Source organism: Canis lupus, chromosome 8 (assembly GCF_048164855.1).
Source record: "Canis lupus baileyi chromosome 8, mCanLup2.hap1, whole genome shotgun sequence".
Classification (NCBI taxonomy): Eukaryota; Metazoa; Chordata; class Mammalia; order Carnivora; family Canidae; genus Canis; species Canis lupus.
In genome coordinates, this window is record NC_132845.1 from 17532120 (window position 1) to 17554187 (window position 22068).

Sequence of the window (22068 nt, forward strand, 5' to 3'; positions counted from 1 at the left end):
TCAGACGATATGCTATGTTTATTTCACTTTTTTTAAAAGAAGGCACTAGTTTTGGGGCCTTACATAATCTCAGGACTTTAAGTAGAAGGCCAAAGCTCCTCATAGTCAAAGTAGTTAGATTGATGATTAGAAGAGAAACAAAGGATATTCCTGTCCTACTGGTCTTAGCACAGGTCTATTGGCCCATGTGAATAAAATTTCTATCAAAAGCCAAATGTTATCCAAATACCCTTACCAGTTAATAGTATCTTACTTAATTTACCAGATAAGATTAAATAAACCTAACAAGGTACTGAGGGCATGGGCCACAGAAGTTATACACGTAGGTGAGGACAAGAGGATGGTTGAATGTTGAGGTATGTCTCTGGAGAGGATAGCTGTAACTGGGCTTCTTGAAGGAGGTGAGGGGAAAATCTCATCAGACAGAAGGATCCAACAAAATGGGAATGAACTACAAATTCCACTTGGTCCATTTTATACTTTAGTCTCATGGTGGCCATAATAACAGATCTTAAGTATTAGAGTTTTGATGGAAAATCAGGAGACCTATGCCTGGCTGTGTAGGTAATGCTGGCTAAAGGTACAAAGATACATAGGAAACGAAATGATGTCCAGAAAGGACACTGACCTTAGCAAATATGAAAAGTTACTAGTAGTATGGGGTTCCCAAAGGCTGCCTGCCATAGGCATTCAAAATCAAAATGAAACAAAACAGCCTATCCCATTCCGCCCCTCTCCTTTCTCCACTTCAGCTCAGCCTCCATTCTTAGCCTTTGTCCCTGAATGAAGAGGGGATAGAAACCAGCCTGACTGTCTCCACTGCTATGACAGATTTTCATACAGACATTAACACATGCTGTCTTTGTCACCATTGTACCAGGCCTTATTTTATTTTTTCAAGCTATAGAAATATAGACTATCTGAATAGTATACAAAACCCCTCCAAACATAGGAGGCTTATTAATTGTTAATGAAATTACTTGACCTTGAGAGTTAGTCTGTTTATGGAGAGACTTCCCTAAACTTCGAATCTGCAATTGCACACCCGAGTCTAGTTCCTTTTGTTCTGCATGTTCCCATTATGCTCCTTCATCCAGGCTTTTACAAATGTCCTGTGGAGGCCTTCTCTTCAGGAGATCCCTGTTAAGCATGGCTTCCTGAGGCAAAGGCATTCTCTTCGGGAACCTCATTTTGGAAGATTTCAATGGGAGGTTTTAAAAGGAATTAACCCTGAACAAGACTCCACAGTGCTGAGGGAGGACACTGCTCCAGATGAGCAGAGCTCACACTGACCAACATGATGAGTCCTCATCCCACTGTCTTGCCCACCACTCCTAAAATCAGAGCTGCCGAAATCTGCTCTTCCTTTGTCTTCAGAAGATCTAGTTTCCCCTGGATCTTTTCCAGGATAAAACCCACTCATTTCCTTGACTTGCAATGTCCTCTTGAAAACTAAGTAATGAAAGCAGATGCTCTAACTCAGACACATATTTTCCCACTCAAACATTCATCACAGCTTCCCACCCAAAGCTGAAGAATTATCTGCTGGGAAATTCACAATCTCTACAGTTCAGAGAGAGGTTGGTCAGGCTGTTCTTATGGGTTCCATAACTATAACTTTCAATTAATCTAAAATGTTGTTTGATAAAGCCTTGTGTACTCTCTGTTTTGACGCCTATAGGATATCCACAGAAAAACAGATAGGCTTTTCTTTCTGAGTGCCCTGTATGCTCTCTTGTATTCATGCTACTTAAAAACAGCAAGAACAAAGATATTCCTTTTCTTGGAAGAAAAACCTGCTACTTGGAGATTACTTTCCTCGGCCAGTCACAAATGAATTAATACACTTTCAACTGAACCCCTGAATGACACCTATAAAGACAAAATCTGAAAAAAAAAAAAATTACCCTGCATATTCCTGATCTTTCTTCCTCCTCCAGGAAGTGGGGGAGGAAGGAGATCATATAATTGGCAGGTCATTTCTACTTGTTTCCATAAACCAACAGGTCCTATATCTTGAATGTGACTTTATTTATAACTGTATTATCTGCTACAGACCAAAATTTTCAATGTTAAATAATCTAGAAAGCAGGCTGTTATACTAACCTTGTGTTTTATTGAATGGCTGAGTCCAAAAAATAAATAAATAAAATTAATTAATTAAAAAGACTCACATCCAGTATTTCATGTGACTGCTGTTTATCCTCCATGGCATGCACAAACTTTTTTTTTTTTTTTTTAGAAATTGCGGGAAGTGTCAAGACCCTTACTTGTTACAATTTAATTTTCTGCTGCTAAGGCAATTACAGTTCAATGAATGATGATTCAAACACATCGAAGTTTTCATTACTCTTTGCTTAATTTGTCAGTTAATGCCTTTGAGTTCTATGGTTTCCCCGGCAGTCTTAACTTGCCATTAAAAACCTGTCAAGGAAACAACCTTCTGATTCCAGCGGGTTTAAAGAGTATATATCCTTTCATTGTTAAGAAAGTTAGAACTTGCTCCATAACCAAAATATTCATACTCTAGGAACCCATGGTTAGGAAAGGTTGCAATAATTCTGGATTAGTGTTTTTCTAATACAACAGCACTGCAATAAATACCAGAAATAAGAGTTCATGCTTAAGATACTATATATCATAAAAATGTTACTTTCTATCAATGTTTCTTAGTGGTTTATGGTTACCTGATAAATGTTGGACTTTTACATTCCTCTCCATGTCCCAAGCATCTATTACATTTACACATTTTATACTTCTCTAATATTTTTGCAATACATTTTCCTGAATCGGCTGATGACATTTAATAGAATGTTTAAGACACAATATAAAACCTTAAATGCGTTTGCTTATTCTGGGGGAAAAATGTGCACATAGATTGGATTTCAAATTAAAACCTACGATGGTGTACCCAACATTTCTGCTTCTGCTGTACATATTAAAATATAACCAAATGCTTCTTATGCAATACTGCAGTATCAGTACAAATAACAAGCTCTCATACTTACAAGCAAGCTAGATGATTAAGGAGCTATTAATGAAGGGAAACAAAACCACAGCACTGGGATGTAATAGTCCATGAAATTCTTATTGGTAGAAAGAAAATCTGCAATAAATAAATATTAACCTAAATGCTATAGAAAACATAAAGCAAAAAGAAACAAATGTATTCTTTAAACTAAAATATAGGTTAAAAATTGCTGACAATGTAAGGAAACTCTATTTGCATACTACAGGGCTCCATCTGCTGTGGAAAATATAAGCTGCAAGAATGATTTAATATTTAATAGAAGTAGTAGCCACTGTTAATTATAATTTGCACATTTACAAATCAGCACTGATAGCAATACAAATTATGAAATATAAGGGTGTTCTGCTGGATACTAGGGAAAATAAGATGACAGACAAAGTTAATGGAGTATCCCTAACCACAGCTCTGTCAGAACACATCAGAGAACTAATCCAGTTACAAAAAGCCTGCAATGGAAAATCTATTTAAAATATTAAAATGCTGTTTGGTAAAAGCTTTTTCATAGTGCATTTTACTTAAACAGTTGCTTATTGCTCATGGGTCATTAGCTGTACACCCAGATGCATTCTGCAAACTACCATTTAAAAGAATGGTAGAAATTAAATAAGAAATATATTTCTGCAGCATTTTTTCTTGATATATAGAAAGAATTTACTGAATATCTAGTCCAGAGATGGAAAAAATAGTGTGTGGCCACAACGTAAGTGGAAAGCTGTAGAATTAAGCACTACATTTTGCCTACACTGAGCTATAAAATTCAACACAACTTTTCCCTCTAGACCTGATCTTATTCCCATTTATACTTAGATGCTAATAGTGATGATACAAATCGACTCTTATTTAGTAAGAAGACAGAAATTACCATTGATTTTTTCATTAATCTTCTATTTCACCTCATTTCTCTCATCATCATATAATATGGATTAGTGGTGGAAGCATTTTATACACAATGTTTTAATAGTAACTTTTGTTCTCTAAATCATGAATACTGCTAATTTTAACCTCTAGAATCCCTAATTTATACAACTGATCCTTTATCCAAACTCTGTCAATGTACTATGATTAGGAAATCCTTGCTCCATGACCATTATTTTTAATGTATGCTAAAGATGTTTCTGCATCTTGAAAAAAGAAATGTGGAACAAAGGCTATACTGGGTATAGGGTTTTAAATACATGAGCCTAAGCAAGCCAGACTGTTATAGATCCCATACAGATGTCAAATTGAACACTGCCACAGTATATTAGGAAATGTTAACATATATTTAAGTGTCTACTTAAAGTGTATTATCAAGGAAGGGGCTGAGTGTAGGTAAAGGTCGAAAAACAGTCTGAGTCAAATACTTCTAGATGTTTTCCTGGACACCTTCTTTTTTTAAATTTAAATTTTCATCTTTCAGACAGTGTGTCTACCATGTCTTATTGTCTTACTTTTAACAACTTCATGCCTTTGTATTACCCACCTGATCTCTGCATTATTTCTGGATTAAAGAATTGTTTTACTTCACTATTAATATGCTATTTCATCTGCCCTTGGATGTATTGGATGTATTTTTCTTTACCAAAGACTCTAGGATATGTATTCACAGCTACAACCCAGTAAAGGACCATGACATATGGACTTCATTAATTTGGGATCTCAAAGTTGCTACAACACTACTAAAAACACATTAAAAACATCTGCATACTACTAATAGAAACCTATCAGAAACCTGTCTGTCTTCATCAGATGGAACACATACGCACATACATGCATGCACATGCGCACACACACACACAGACACACACACACACACAATAATTATTTCTCCTAAGAATTGACCCCATAACCTTACACTACCATTCAGGTCACAATTTCAAATATATACTAACCATTCATCCAGAGAAACCTGAGCTGAAATATTTCAGTGGTATCGACTTAGTCGTATCTAACAATACCCGTCAGGAGCAAGTACCAGATTTTTTTCTGGAAGAAAGCACCCTCATATTAGGCCCTCAAGATGTCCACAGAAGAAGTTCAACAAAATATGACTTCATAATAAAAAAAATTACCAGGTACACGAAGAAGTACTCCACTATTTAGGAGAGTGAGCAGAAACAAACTGCAGTTTCAAACCCTAAGGCCTTTAGAGTTCTGAACATATTAGTTATAGAATGTAAAATAACTATGAATGTTTTAAAAAGAGAAAAAAATCAAGATATGTGAACAATGAACAAGACACTATCAAAAATGACCAGATATGAAAGCTAAATAAAATATTTTGAAATAATACACATACACACACATTGAACTTTAAAATTTTGTGGAAGGGAATTCTGATACTGGTAAACTAGATATTTCAGAACATTTCTCCTACTTAAAACAACTAGTAAATATGGGCATAATTATGTTTGAATTCATAGGAAATACAACAAGAAAGTGAAGAATCATGAAGTCAAAACCCAAAAGAAGATAAACGCACAGAGTAATCAGTCTACATTTGAGTCTAGTTTCCTCTATGGCTGCCTGTATTTCCAGAACAAAGAGTTGACAGAGAAGCTGAGCAGGTATCTTAACAGTCACATGAGCCTAGATGGAAAGAAATCCAAGGCCAGAATCTGCGAAGTGGGGAGGGACTGGCAAATCTCCTGGGCTTGGGAATAGGGCTGAACAAAACATAAACTAGTCACAAATGATTGAAATCCCTATTTGAATTAAAGTAAATCTTGATGACAAATGCTCTTAGCCATCTGTCAGAAATAAACAAATTTTCTCTCTTGGAAAATAATATCACTCTAAGCCTCAAGTTATCTCTCTATTTTTTTATATGCAGAGATGATGATTTAACAATGAAAACAAAAAGTAGCAACTAAACATATAAGTAAGCAAGATGATGTAATCAAAACTTAAGAGAAATAATAGAACATAGAAACAGATCCACAGAATCTGAATAATGGCATTATCATCTAGCAACCTAAAAATAACTATGCTCATTATCTTCATATAAATAAAAAATAAGAGCAACAATTTTAGCATGGAATGTAAACTATAACATTGGAAATTTCAGAAATGAAAAATATAATCATACTTAAGAATTTCATGGCTAGAATTAACTGAAGACTAGACAAAATCAGAGGGACTACTAGTGATTTAGCATACTCAAACATACCCAAGATATATTAGGAAACATATCACTATGTTAATAGAAATATCAATGTCAATAAACAAAAATACATTAATAGAAAATACTCAGGATACAGCACAGAGGGGAAAAAGTATAGGGTGAAAAACAGAAGAGTATAAGAATATGGTCAATGCAGTTAAAATGTTTAACCTTTATCTAATTAAAGCCCTAGAAGAGTTAACAGAGAGAAAGTTGAAATGTTATTTGAAGGTTACCTGAGTGGCTCAGTTTGTTAAGCATTTGTCTAAGGCTCATGTTATGATCTTAGGGTCCTGGGATGGAGGCTGACCACCAGCTCTCCGCTCAGCAGGGAGCCTACTTACTTCTCCCTTTGCCTGCCCCTTCCCCCAACTCATGCTTTCTCTCTCAAATAAATATTTTTAAAATGTTATTTAAGAAAATAACTGAGAATGTTCTAAAGCTGTTGACATAAAGCATATTTTCAAAAAGTACTACCAACTTCGAGATATTAAAAATATCATATCCAAGCATACCAAGGATCCTATAAGCAGCTAGAGAAAAACGATACCTTCAAATGGATTTCAGTGAGACCAACAGTTGACTTCCCTGCTCTGCCAACACACACATAAACTCAAAGCCAAAAGGCAATGGAAGGATTTTTCAAGACACTAAAATACCTGCTGCCATAAAATTTTATACCCAATGGAAAGAATCCTCAAAAAAAAAAAAAAAAAAAAAAAAAAAAGAAAAGTAAAGGCATTTCAGAAACCAAAAAATTCAGGCCTGAACTAAATAAAATACAAAAAGGTATTATTAAGAAGAAAAAGAAGATTCCATAAGTCATTGAAAAAACATTTCTAAATGCCTAAATAAGTTGAGAAATATAGCAGGTTCATGGATAGAGTAGCATAGTTTAAATAGCAGTTTTCCTCAAAATTAATCTTGAGACAATAAAATTCCACTCAAAATCCAAAGGAAATATTTGAGATGTGCATTTGTATACATGCAAGGTGCTGAAAACAGCCAAGACATTCCCAGAAGGGGTGGTGGCAGGGTCAAGGTAAGTGTAATATTCCTATCAGAAATCAAGGCTTATAATCAAACTGTATTAATTAAGCCAATTACATATTTGGGCAAAAATATAAAAATTAATTTTAAAAATATAATCAAAGGCAGTATGCCCAGCAGTTCTGTAGATCCATGTCCTGCTCCCACAGCACCGGACAGACCGACAGACCGTCCGGGGCCCCTGCTACTCCCACCCCCCACCCCAGGCCCGACCTCGGGAACCACCTCCTGGGCCCCCTCCGCCTCCGGGACCAGCCCCCGCCTGCCTGGCGCTGGGCTCCGAGGGGTGACCCCCCCCGCCCCCAGACCGGCCAGCGGGACCCCCGGGGGAGGCCGCCCCGCGCCCCCGCCCTCCCCAGTCGCGGGGGTCCAGCCCCGGATGCTGCACCAGCCGCGGGGGACCTGGGGCCGAGCTGCCCCACCCCTCCGTCTGCCCCCCGGGGTCCCCCCCAACGCAGGGTCCCCCCTCTGCGGCTTCCTGCACAAGCTGGGTCCGCAGGGGACCCCCTGGCTCACCTGGCGGGCGGCCCGGGCTGGGCGGGGGGCATCTCGTCCTAATGATGGGGGAACATGGGCCCGCTGAGGACGCGGCAGGGGCCTGGGCAGCAGGTGCACGAGTCCTTGAAACAGGCCAAGGGACATCCCTCCGGGGACTCAACTGCCTCAGTGTCCACACCTCGCTAAGGGCCAAGGGCAATCCTAGCCCGCCCCCGGGATCCTGTGAGCCTGCTTTAACATACAAAAGTTCCTTTAGACACGTGCTCTCTCTAAACCCCCAGAGACGTGTGGGACGTCGTCCTCCAAGCACATGGCCCCGATACACATCCGAAGGGCCTCAGGGCTCAGGTTTTATTTGATGGTAATAGGTGACCTTTTCCCCAACAACAGCTGGCCCCCTCAAGGTCCTGGAAACCTTGCTTCCAAAATCCTTAGGGAGTCCGCTCTCCTCAAACCCCTCCCAACTGCCAGGTATATAACCAGCCACCCCTCCCAGGCCCGGGCAGCAGCTCTTCCTGCCCACGGTCCTGTCCCCGGGCTTTAACAAAACCACCATTTTGCACCAAAGACGTCTCAAGAATTCTTTCTTGGTGGTTGGCTCTGGACCTCACCTGTATTCCAAAACTTCGTCACTAACGCCCATCCTCCAGCACCCTCGGGAGCCTCGGAGCCCACAGGCTTTGAGGGGCCCCTCTGGCACCACCCTGGCGGCAGGGCCTCGGGCTGAGGCTCTCCCTGCAGCCACTAGGCAGCTTTCTGACCACCTGGGAGCCCTCTCCCAGGCCTGGACCAAACAGAAACAAACCTTTTTGCCACACAGAGACAGAGTCCAGAAATAGGTCCACATATACCCACATGTGACAATGATATTGCAGATAATTGAGGAAACAAAAAACTAGTCAATATATTGTATTCGGAAAATTGATCATCCATTTGGAAAAAAAATCAGATCTTTTCATTTTACAAAAGTACATTCTAGATGGATTAAATACATATATGTGAAAAGCAGATCTCAAAATTTTTTTAGAAATAGAAGAGAATATCTTTATCACCACTGGCAAAGAAGGATTTCTTAAACAAGAACCCAAAACCTACTAACTACATAGGGCAAAGCTGATAAGTTCGCCAATGTTCGTGTTAAATGACTAGCAGAACATTTCCTCAGCAGAACATAATGACTATAGGCCGACTTTCAGAAGCTAGTGACCTATCTTTACTCATTCCATATTCAAGCTGTATTTACCAAAACTATTTCAGTATGTTTACACATCTGTTTTTTTTTCAGTTGTATATCTTATTTTATCATGTTTTATGTTGCCTACTTTTTTGGTTATTTTTTCTTTTTTTTTTTTAATTTTTATTTATTTATGATAGTCAGAGAGAGAGAGAGAGAGGCAGAGACACAGACAGAGGGAGAAGCAGGCTCCATGCACCGGGAGCCCGACATGGGATTCGATCCTGGGTCTCCAGGATCGCGCCCTGGGCTCAAAGGCAGGCGCCAAACCGCTGCGCCACCCAGGGATCCCCCACTTTTTTGGTTAACTTGTTACGTACCACTGTTAATTGTCCTGCATTAAGCAAGGCTTCTATTCTAGATAGGCATGATTTAAACTTAGTGGAACACTCAATCTTTAAAAAAATTTTGACTTTGCTATTTAATAAATTATTAGCATATATTCCTCACTCAGAAAAATAATAATTAGCAAAATATTTCATTAAAAAAGTTCAAACAAACAACCATAAACTTAGAGAAAGCATTGATAACATATGTAACCAAAAAAGTTTACTTTCCATGATATACTTAAAAATTCAGCAAATCAATAAAGGATAAATAACCCATAGAAAATGAGCAAAAGACATAAGTAGGTAGGTATTTCACAGTAAAGAACACACAAATGGTGATAAATATTTTAGAAGATTCACAATTGCATTACAACCAATGAAAGGCAAATTAAGGCTTTGATGTGATATAATTTTATCTCCATTAAACCAGCAAAAATTTAAAAGCCTGACAGTATTGAGTAATATGAAGTAAGCAACAGTGGCATATAGAATTTTTTTGAAAACTTGAAATCACTGCTATAGATTCTGCTGAAGTTTTGAAAAAAAAAATCATAATGTGTTTCAATAAAATTGCCAGCCCCAGAGATTGCCGATTTGTGGCTTACTGTCATCGTAGTGACTGCACCAAATCCCTGGGATTCTTTGGTGGTCTTCCAGCAGATGCTATTCTAAATGAGTCAGTGCTAATGCAGTAATTTAAAATAATGCTGTATGCCAACTAATAAATTATCAGAACTATGTCATCTGAACTTCAACTTTATTCATCCAATGGTAAACAAGTTCGCTTGATTTTTTTCCTTGGATTTATAAAAACAACTGTTTGAGGCACACAGGGTACTTAAGAACACTTATTTAATTTTATCTATTAAATGATATTTAATAATGTGAAGCTTCTTTATAGGCAACAAAAATGAGTTACAAATTTTAAAAAGTATTATTCCTATAATAACCATAAAATTATCAGCTAAGCTCAAAAAATGAGACTCAGAAAAAAAGTCAGCTTAATGTTTAGGGCAATGTTAAGGAATGAATCACATCAACTACTCTGCTCCTTGTCGCCATCTGGAAACACAGTATCAAGCCCAGCAAAAAACAAAAACAAAAACAAACAAGAAAACACATCAAGTCTCTTGAAAAATGGTAGACTTTATGACTCTGCATATTGGTGGCCTTAGTTTTTTCATCTGCTAAGTAAAGATATCACTACATTGCTTTTCCATGGTTATTATGAAGTTATGAAGACAAATTAATAACTTGGCAAATATAAAGTGCTCTGTGCCTGCTAAGCATCAGTATTTGGGGAATCAAATACCTTAACTGGAAGCCTAACAATTAGGTGTTCTTTTTATTTGTTCCACATGAGGCAATATGACAATTAACTACTTAAAAAGAATGCGTAGAATGAAGTACTAGTTCCCTTTTAACCTGGGACTAAAATGAAGTAAAGGATTCCATTCTTGGCATAAATCAATTCAAAACAACTTCCAAGATATCTACCAAAATTTTCCTTATGTTCTTAGGAAAATATACACTTTACAACACAGTAGAAGAAGGATTCAATAGTCTTCTACTTCCCTTCCCATAATTCTAGTATTAATCTATTAATTTAGTCAATATTTTATTAACTTCTTCTACTAAAAGAAGATACAAAATAAGACTGTGTTTGGACTTGGCCTGAGAAGAAAGCTTATAGATAATCTCCTCTAGCTCCCCACTTATCCAGGATTTCATTTAATTACATCTCTGACAAATGACCATCTACCTAGACTTTGTTGGAATACTTTCAGTGAAAGGGCACCTTGTTTGTAAATGATGGAAACTGCCTCAATTGTTTTCTAGAATAAGAAACTGAAAATTCTCTGATTTGAGTCCAAATTCACCTCATCCAAATCTGTATCTGTTCTTGCTGTTTCTGCCCTCTGAAACAAGAAAAAGTAAACCTATTCACTCTTTCATGATCTTTCAAAATTTTGAAGTGGTTTTTCATATTTTTTGTATAGTTATCTCTTGTCTAGTTTCTGTGTGATATGTTTTCTGCAACATCACCAGTGGTATTATATGTGACCTTCTGAATGTAAGGGACACAGAATTGGACATTAGACTTTACATGTGATTTAGCTAATGCTATTTTCAGGAGATGCTTGGCCCATGATCTTTTTCCACTGATGGAGAATAAGGTATTTGATTAGTTTTTCAGCAGCAATGACACACAGACAACTACAATTCCAAGAATTTTCCAGCCTATCAAAGCAGGTTGCCCTAGTGCTATCTGCATCCATTTTTTTAACCTAAATTCAAACTATTTATTATTTTTGACTCAGAAGTTTTATACTTGCATGTTCACATTGAACCTTGCTGTCATATGCTGTCTAATAAGATCCTGTTCCATGGTCTATAATTTAGATAAACCAGCTTTATATGACTTTATGCAACTATTGATGAATAAAGGTTAAAGGTACAGTCCTATCATATATTCCTAGAAAACTCTATTCACTTGTACACAATCCTAGTTTATTCGTAACCTCAAAAATCACCCCTTAATCTATCTAATTACCAACATATGACCTACATTTTTTTATCTAATCCAGGTGAAAGTCCTGTTTTTGCTAGTTAATATCCTAAAATTAAGATGTCCTATATTTATGAGAGTTCTTCCATGTTATTATTACTAATAATAAATATTCCTTAAATGTGTAATGGTTTTTCCATAAGGCCTTCGCTGTTAATCCAGGCTTCAATTCCGTGCCAGATAATTTATCACTTAATTATTGCTTGTTGTGTGATCAGAAACCTTCATATTTCACTTATCTTCACAATCTCACTGCCTTTGCACTGCTTAATTTTATTTAACTGAAGAAGGAGGAAGAAAAGAAGGCAGGAAGGCAAGCATGAAAAAAAGGAAGAAAGGAAGGACAAGGAAGAAAGGAAAGAAGGAGGGAGGGAAGGAAAAAGGGAGGAAGGAAGGAAGAAAAGGAAAAAGCGATCGAGTTTCATCTCTTCATCTAGATTATAAACTCTGAAAAGTAAGAAACCACCCTTCGTGCACCTTTTTACCCTGAAGTACTCATCTCAATATTGAATCCCACATAAGGACTAAGAACAAACCTTTAGAGACCATTGAGGCCAGAGTTGATACCATCTATGAACTGATATAAGTGGATACAAGGGGATAATAAGAAAAAGTTGAATGAATTAAAGTATTACAGCAGGTTGTTAGAAGATGTGCAAACCTACAAGGCAGTGAAATAGCTCTCTAGGTATCCTGAAACAGTTTTGACAGAACTGAGAGCATATTGAATCAATCTGTAAGATACTCAGCTGCTGACACAGAGGAAAAGGAAAGGTTACTCCTGCAGATTGATTAGCCAGTAGGTTCTATACCTGGTGAATGAAAAGAGGTATTAATGAGCCCAAAGTAGAAAGAAACCTCTTTCCTGGAGTTAAAGTTGGGGAGAAAGGTCAATGAAGGAAATGAGGTGAACCAGGAGGGCCAATCAATTGCAGGTCACAGCGGATCAATTAGAGCCCCATCTGCAAGACTCCCAACCAGAAACTCAGAGTCAGCTCTATCTCCTCTTTTTCCCTCACTCCTCTATAGGTCCCAAGACCCATCAATTTTAATCCTGAAATCAGTCCTTTCCTGTCTATTCAGATTCCCACTGCCTTAATTTAGGCCTCATTTCTTGCTTGAAAATTGTAATGGCCTTTTAACTAATGTCCATGCCTTCAGGCTCACTCTCTCATCCTAACTACTGCAAGAATTATCCTGTAAATCACAAAGCTGCTCATGTCACATTTCTAGACAAAGTCCTTTGATGGTTCCTAAATTACCTACTAGATATACTTCTTGGCATGGCATTGGAGATCCTTCATTATCAGATTTCAACATATTTTTCCAACTCTCTACCAAGCTCTAACATGCACTATACTTTAGTCACCACAAATGACTTCCTGAGCTTCCATTCCTCTTGCCTTTCCTAAAAGTTTTCCCTCTGCCTGAAAATTCCTTTCTCCTCACTCTACTTGACATACTTCTATTATCATATAGGGCTAAGCCAAAATGGCAAGTTCTTCTTAATGATTGTCCCACTTCCCCAACCTCTTTTCCAAACACAGATTATTTCTTCCATCTCTATACTTCTATAGTACTTTCCCCATGCATCTTATTTTGTACCCATTGAATTGTCATTGCCCAAAGGTTCTCAGTAAGTGTTGAATGAATGAATGATCCATAAAATAGGTTCACTAGGATGAAGTACAATTTGACAATAAAAAGGAAATGATGATAACTATTCTCTCAGCTATTGCTTTGAGTCATTCTTAACATGGAGTCCTATAAATCTCTCTAAAACCACACAACATATATAATCAGGATATACATATATATTTATTAGAATATATATACTTATAAATCTTTATGATAATATACTTTGATTAATTTTTCATTCAGAATATTTATCATTCTGAAACATTCAAATATGCAGCAAGCCTACCTCCACTTATCCATCCCAAAAATATTTGTATCAGGCACTGTTCCAGGCACTGGGGTTATACTGAGGAATAAGACAACAGAGGTACTATTGTGAATTTTACATTGTAGTGGCAGTAGCAGTGACAGACAATAAATAAATGAACAAATAATCTGAGATTTTAATAACATGCTAAGCACAACAGGATAATGTGATAGCACGGCTATGTAAGGGTTTGGTTAGGAAAGCACTTTCCAAAGAGTTGAAATTTGAATAGCGGCTTAAATTGTGAAAAGGAGTTCCCCATGGAAAGATATAGCTAATGAGTATTTCATTCTGAGAGAATAGCAGGTGCAAAGTCTCTGAAGAGAAGATGACCTATGTCTGAAGATGAGAGTTGACTGGTGCTCAGTAGAAGGGGAGCAGGAAGGTTGGGAGTATAGGGCTATTTAATGTAGGATTTTATAAGCCAGGAAGAAAATACTTAATATTCTTTTTAGCGAGAAGGGACACCTAGGAGATTCCATTGTAGGTCATTAAATTTGTGACTGACCAAACCACAACAAAAGCTCTTCAACATGTGATTTATGTATAAATGCCTGAATTATTTGGTTAGCACAATGGTTTTGAACTTCATCCATATTGCTGCATGTGTCAATAATTAGTCTCTTTTTTATCAGAGTAGGATGGTTAATTGGTTTAACCAATGAACAATTGCACATTTCTAGTTCGGAGCTAATAATAATAATAATAATAATAATAATAATAATAATAATAACCTATGATAAGCATTCATATAAAAGTCTTTGTGTATTTGTTTTATCTAGAAATGTTTCTATTTCTGTTGAATAAAAACCTAAAAGTTGAATTTCTGTGTTAAGTGAATATGTTTTAGAAGATATTAACAAATTATATTCCAAAGTAGTTGTACCACTTTCTATTCCCATCTGCAATATATGACAATTCTGATTGTTCCATACTATTGGCATTCGTGTATGTAGGGTTATCCACTGTGATGTTAATGTACATTTCCCTAACAACTAAGGATGTTGAACATAATTTCATGTACTTGTGGCATTTTGTATATCTTCTTTTGTTTGAAGTATTCTCAAATGTTTTTCTCATTTTAAACTGGATTTAAGTTGTTAATACTGAGTTTTAAGAGCTTTTTATGTATTCTACATGTAAATCCTTTAGCAGCTAGATATATTGCAAATATATTTTCTTAGTCAATACTTTGCCTTTCCATTTTCTTAATAGTGCCTTGTGAAGAATAGATGTTTTTAGTTTTCATAAAGTCCAATTCATCACTTTTCTTTTAGTCTATGCTTTCTTTTAGTGTGCTATATAAGAAATATTTCCTTATCTCAAGGTGGTGAAATTTCTCTTGTTTTCTTGTAGAAGATTCATAATTTTAAATTTTATGTTTAGGCTATGATTTATTTCAAATTATTTTGTTATTTCTTTTCTTCTAATTGGATTTAATTTTCTTTTTCACTTTTGGTCTCTTAAGGTGACATTTTAGATCACTGTATTTAAACTTTTCTTCTTTTCTAACATGCTCATTTAAAGCTATACATTTCCCCTAAAGCATGGTTTTAGCTAATATAAATTTCCTTAAAAGTACTGCATTAGGTGAAAATTTAATACATTGCTTTATCATAATCATTTAGCTCAAGGTATTATATAATTCCCCTTTCTTATGTTTTTTTTTTTTATTCTAGAAAGAGCATGTGTACATGTGTGCCCACACACACAAGTGGGGGAAGGGGCAGAGGGAGAGATCTTCAAGCAGACTCCTTGCTGAGTGCAGAGCCTGACACAGGGCTTGATCTCACAACCCATGAAAGACCCTTGAGTTCATGCCTGAGATGAAACTAAGAAACACTCAACTGACTGATCCACCGAGGTGCCCCTAAAATTCCCTTTTAATTGCTTACATGATCCACTGGTTAATTGGAAGTGTGTTGTTTAATCTCCAAATATGTGGGGATTTTCTAGATATCTGTTATTAATATCTAATTTAATTCTATTACAGTAAAAAAAAAAAAAAACTACTGTTTGGTTTAAATCCTTTTAAATATGTGAAGATAGCCCCAAAACAGCACTTGCAAAGGATTTGTATTGTACAGTAGTCTCCAAATGTCAATGAGGTCAGATTAGTTGATATTATTTTTCAAGATTTCTACATTACTGATTTTCTGTCTAGTTGTTACATCAATTGCTGAAAGAATGTTGAGATTACCAATTATTATTGTGTATTTTTTTTATTTTCACCTTTCAGTTCTATCAGGTTTTGTCCATGTATTTTATAACTGTTATTAAATGCATACACATTTAAGATTTTATTTACTTAATGAACTCTTTTATTATCCCTTTAAAGCTCCATTAATAGTTCTTTTCCTGACATATACATTGTCTGATATGAATAAAGCCACTATAAATTTATTATGCTTTCATGGTGTAAATTTTCTATTATTTTACTTTAACTTACTTGTGTATTTCTTACCAATGGCATTTAGCCATCCTTTGATTTTTTTTTATTCAATCTAATAATCTTTGCCTTTCAATATATATGTTTAGGCTATTTATGTTTAGTAATTTTGATATGGTTGGAATAAAGTCTACCATCTTGCTATTTGTTGTTGGTACTTTTTTCCTTTAATTCCTTCTTTTGGAAAGACTGATTTTTCTTTTGAGTATTCCATTTTATCTCCTCTTTTAATTTATTAGATTCCACCTTTTCATTTTATTTTTCTTTTCAGTTGTTGCTCTAGGGTTTACAATATCATCAATTTATCACAATCTACCTTCAAATAATATTACTGTACTTCACAAATAATTTAAGAACCAGGCAGAAGTATTTTTCCACTTCCTATGCCCCATTCTTCCTGTAGTACATTTCACTTCTGTATTTTTAGAGTACTCAATGCATTATTAAAGAAAAATCTTAAGTGAAAAAAATCCCTTTATACTTAACTGTATATCTACTATTTCCAGTAATCTTCATTTCTTTATGTAAATTTGAATTTTCATCTTATATTATTTTTTCTTCAGCCTGAAATTTTTCCTTTAACATTTCTTGTAAATATATATTCTAGCAATAAATATTTTTTTACTGTCTCAAAATATCTGCATTTAGTCTTTATTTTTGAAAGATACTTTTGCTTAATATAGAATTCTATGATGCTCATTATTTTTGTTTTGCTTTGTTTCATTTTGTTCTGATTTTGATGGTGTTATTTCCTCAGATCTAAAAGATGTCACTCCTTTAAAAATAATAATAAAGTAAAAATTAAAAATATGTCTTTCTGGGATACCTGGGTGGCTCAGCAGTTAAAGCACCTGCCTTCGGCCCGGGGTGTGATCCTGGAGTCCCAAGATCGAGTCCCACATTGGGCTCCCTGCATGGAGCCTGCTTCTCCCTCTGCCTATCTCTCTGCCTCTCTCTCTCTCTCTCTCTCTCTCTCCTCTCTCTCTCTGTCTCTCATGAATAAATAAAGTCTTTTTTTAAAAAAAGTCTTTCCTTTGTCTTATAGTTTGAGTTGTTTTTGGTTATTCATGTCTTTACATGTTTAGGGCATGTTTCCTTTTATTCATCTGGCTGCTCATAGATTTTTCTTTATCATTGATTTTCAGCAAGTTTATTATGATGTGCTATGGTGGAAATTTCTCTGTATTTACTTTGTTAGGATTTTGTTAGGCTTCTTGGACCTCTGTGTTCATACTTTTTGCCAAAATGGAAAACTTCAGCCATTTTTTAAAATAGGATTTCTGTCCCACTCTCTACTTTTAATAGGATGCCAATTAAATATATGCAAAATTACTTGACATTGCCCATAGGTCTGAGAGGCCCTGTAATTTCTTTTTCTAGTATCCAAATTCACTGATGTTTTTACTTCTTAAATGATTAATATGCTCTTAAATCCACTGAATTATCCATTCTAGATATTGCAATCTTTTATCTCTAGAAGATTCTTTTTTTCTTTGTTATGCTTTCTACTTCTCTACTTATTCATTTTTTGTTTCCTTTAAATTCTTGACATAGTTATAATCAGTATTAATTTATCTGTTTTTTCCATCTTATTTTTGAATCTGTTTTTACTGTTAGAGTTCACAGTATCCTGCTTTTTCATGTCATATATTTTTGGTTGGAAGTTGAACATTGTGAACACTACAGTGTTCAGTGTCCAGATTTTGTTGCTCACCTTTGAAAAAATGTTAGTCTTAGACCTGGTAAGCAGTTAATTTACTTGTAGATCAGCTTGGTTCTTTGGAGGCTTATTGTTGTTTTTTTGTTGTTGCTGTTGTTGTTTTTAGGGCAGGTGTAGAGTAGCCTTTACTCAAGGGTTAATTTGTTCTTACTCTTAAGGCCTGGGATTTCTGGAATCTTTATCAACCATGAGTGTGCCATGAGGATTCTCTTCATCGGCTGGTTGCACATCAAATGGCCCCCACCGTGTTGAGCCCTGGAAGTTTTTTAGTTTATAATTCCTTGGTAGTTGTTCTTTCCCAGAAATTGTCCTTTGTCAAGGCTTGTGGAAATTTTGCCCTGAACACATGTAACTTACTATTTAGCTAAAAATTCAGTGGTACTCCACACAGGTATGTAAAGCTCTTTCTCTGCATCCTCCCTAATCTTCAGTACTTTGTTCTACAAAGTTTGGTCACTTCCCCAAACTCTGATTGCTGTTACAGCTCAGCAAGACTATTAGGTTCTGCTTGGTTCCCCTCCCTTTGTGGTAGTCTAGTAAATGTTTCTAGGGAGAAAACAGTGTTATCACAGGGCTTGCCTTGTTTGTTTTGTACCTTTCATAGACCATGTGTGCTGCTTTTTGTCTAACATCTGAAAAGAGTTGTTCCACACATTAGCCCATTTTTCTAGTTGTTTACTCATTGTTTATAGCAGGAAAGCTAGTCTAGTACCAGTAGCTCCATCATGGCCTGAAGCAGAAGTTCATCCATGGATAAAAATAATAAATATATCTCTGAAATTACATCTCACAACATAAAAGTAATTCTCAATCTCCACAACTAATAATGCTATATCAGTAAGGGTGGTCAGGGCCTAAAATAAGCTATGTTATGAGTAACTTCTGGCATACCCGCTGCATTTTATTTTATTCTCCCAAATTCAAAGTAAGATATCAGAATACCAGAGAGGAAGAATACTGTTATGGAATGAATAAATACAAATAAAAAAATCTAATTTTCACTTTACCTGCAACATAATTCACAATTAATTGCAAAACATCAGTGTGTCCAAACACTGGTGTTAAGAACTGCTATTAATTTAAAGGCAAAAACCCAGTTCTAACACTTAGAATACATAACTCTTAAAATCTGGTTTCCAGCAATGTCTTCGGCCTCACCTTTCTCTAGTCTATCTTTTCAATATCATGCTCCCACCTCAATGAATTTCACATCATTCCCAGAATGCTTCATACCTGCTCAACCCAACACCTTTACACATGTTGCTTCCTCTCTCTGAAATGTCTAAAATTTGTTCTGCAAGTCAATCCTTACCCTACTTTCAAGACCCCCAACCTTGAATTAATAATTAATCTAGTGTTAAAACATTCATTGAGTGCTTTTTATGTGTCAGGTACTCTTAGAGTTCTTCATATGCATTAACCCATTTAAAACAGATTTACAGTAAATCAATACAGTAAAACAACTTACAGTAACATTTTATGCTAACTTTAAAGATAAGGAAATTAAGCCCAGAGAATTTAAATACTTGCCCAAGCTTACACAGCTAGTATGGAGGAATCAGCAATATAAATCCAGATCTGTATGACTCCAGAGCATGTGCTTTTAACCAGTACACTTGTCATTCTTAAATTTTTGTTACATGTTAGAATTACCAGGGGAGTTTTCAAAAAATCTCCAAACCAGTTAAATCAGAATTTCTGGGAATGTGCCTCAAACATCAGCCTTTTTAAAACTCCTGCCAGTAAATACCCATGTATAGCCAAATTTGAGAATCCATGTACTACCCTATACTTTCCCTGCAAATGAATTTTGTATTGGTCAATGAAGTCCCAAGGCTGTAGCCAAAACCAAGATTATTATACTGGGATTTAGCATTTACCAAATGATTACCTCTTATATCACATGGAGGGACAAGGAGGAGGTAGAAATCAATGGCTCAAAGCAGTCACAAACCCAAGCACCAGGCAACTGTTGAGTAATTGAATATCAAAAGTCTACCATTAAGGCAATAATAAAATATGCCTGGCTTGTTATTGTAGTTGGCTGATTCTGTCTAAGTTACTGTTCCCTAGGCATTGTAGGATACCATAAAGTAAATAAGAGACTTTATAAAATTGCTTTGTAAGTATAAGTACAGAACATAATACTGCTATATTATTAAGTACAAGCATTGAACATTGCACAGTATTAATAACCTTTGACGGAAAGGGTGAAATCTGGGCTTAGGCTCATGTCAGAGCAATCTACACCTATCCATAATTATTGAGGAACATAGCATTTATATATCAGATGAGAACATGATTCTTTTAAATCTAGCGTCCTAGCTGCCTCCAAGAATAGCCTATGCCCAGTGATTCAGTAGAACTCAACACACACCCACACACACCCACCTCCCCCACCATACACACATTATGTTTCTAGTGACTTGCTTAGAATAGAATTCTTCCCAGCCTCAGTAGGAAATCAGATTCAGGATTAGAAATAATGAAATTTGATTAACCTCATAAATTTGTTTGAATATTTACAAATACAAATGTGTCTAAACTCTGCCTGTGTTTATCCCGTTATCAAATTCTAAGACACATAGGTTATTTAGTATTACTAGTGTTCAACCAAAATGACACTTTTTAATATCACAGGTAATAAGACGCTTTTCCTATAGAGAGTAAAATTGCTTTTGAGAAACTTAAGTATTTCTTGACCGTTGTTTTGTTTTGTGTAAAAACACACATACTAATGTTCAATAGTAAAATAGAATATTTTAAATTTACCCACTTTATAAATATGCATTTAACATCCCCATTTTCCAACTGGGGAATATATTTGTCAGGTCAGAGTAGGATACATTACAGTGGCAAACAATCCCCAAAGTAATGGTGGTCTAAAACAATGATGGGCTACTTTCCAAACAAACAACATCCATTGCAGACCAGCATTGCAGACTTTAGGTTTGTTATCCACACAGACTTGTGCTAATGGAGGCACTCTGGTTTTTTTTTTTTTAATAAATTAATTTTTTATTGGTGTTCAATTTACCAACATACAGAATAACACCCAGTGCTCATCCCGTCAAGTGCCCCCCTCAGTGCCCGTCACCCATTAATCCCCACCCCCCGTCCTCCTCCCCTTCCACCACCCCTAGTTCGTTTCCCAGAGTTAGGAGTCTTTATGTTCTGTCTCCCTTTCTGATATTTCCCACACATTTCTTCTCCCTTCCTTTATATTCCCTTTCACTATTATTTATATTCCCCAAATGAATGAGAATAATGGAGGCACTCTTGAGAGGTGCTGGCACCCAAACAAAAAGGAAAGAGAGCATAGTTGACTACTCCCTTTAAGCTTTATCCAGAAGTAATTTCTGTTTTCATGTCTTTGGATAAAGGAATCAAGAAAATCCCAACCTACCATGTGTCTAAAAAGAGAAACAGAAAAACTTGGTAAACAAAACTGATAACTACTGCAATCTGCCCTTCTGATTCTCAAACATTTTATTCATTCTTATTCTTCTATACAAAACATATTCATATCTACCCACGAGAACTCAAAAATTTTATATGATTACAGCATCAAACTTAAAGCCCAGGATCTTGAAATAATGTACAGTGGTCTATCATTTATCATTACTCCATACAGGAAAGATAAAGCAAAGGACACACAGATCTCTTGTCTACTCAAGTCTAAAATCTTGGGCAAATGTTTTCAGGGTCCTTATCCTAGAGGTAGGAAATACTTCTCAATGAGGCTCGGATTGCTTCCTTGTTCATTGTGGTTCTTTGGTTTGTCTTCTAAAAGTTTATTCCTCTCCATTATACTCTTTGGCCACATATAAAATGGGCATCAGGGAATATGCCCTCCTTTGAGCTGAGCAGCTTTTCAACCTATTTCTTGACCTCAGACAATTATAACTCCAAAAGTCATTTTAAATCTTGAGGGGTTTTGTAGGCTTATCCTTTCCTTGGAATACAAGATTCTTAAAAACTTAGTAGGCCTCTTACCAATTTTGTTACAGTAATTATCATATACCAGAAATTATAGCTCTTTTCTAAACAGAATTCTCCGATTTGCTATATTCCTTTGCTTTATTGCCACCCCCACCTCTG

At 36.0% G+C, this 22068-nt stretch overlaps 1 long non-coding RNA gene across 19 annotated transcripts in view; it reads right to left on the reverse strand.

The window, feature by feature from the left end:
* Nucleotides 1–22068, reverse strand: part of LOC140637900 (uncharacterized) — a 381100-nt gene that overhangs the window by 220662 nt on the left and 138370 nt on the right. For 14 of the 19 annotated variants that reach the window (XR_012034991.1, XR_012034990.1, XR_012034985.1 and 11 more), the window contains exon 3: nucleotides 3009–3106. The exons of 3 other annotated variants lie outside the window; for them this stretch is intronic. This is a non-coding gene — a long non-coding RNA (uncharacterized lncRNA). Of the gene's footprint in view, nucleotides 1–3008; nucleotides 3107–13777; nucleotides 13838–22068 lie in introns of all 19 variants that reach the window. 2 more of the 19 variants (XR_012034980.1, XR_012034997.1) reach the window with 1 other exon arrangement.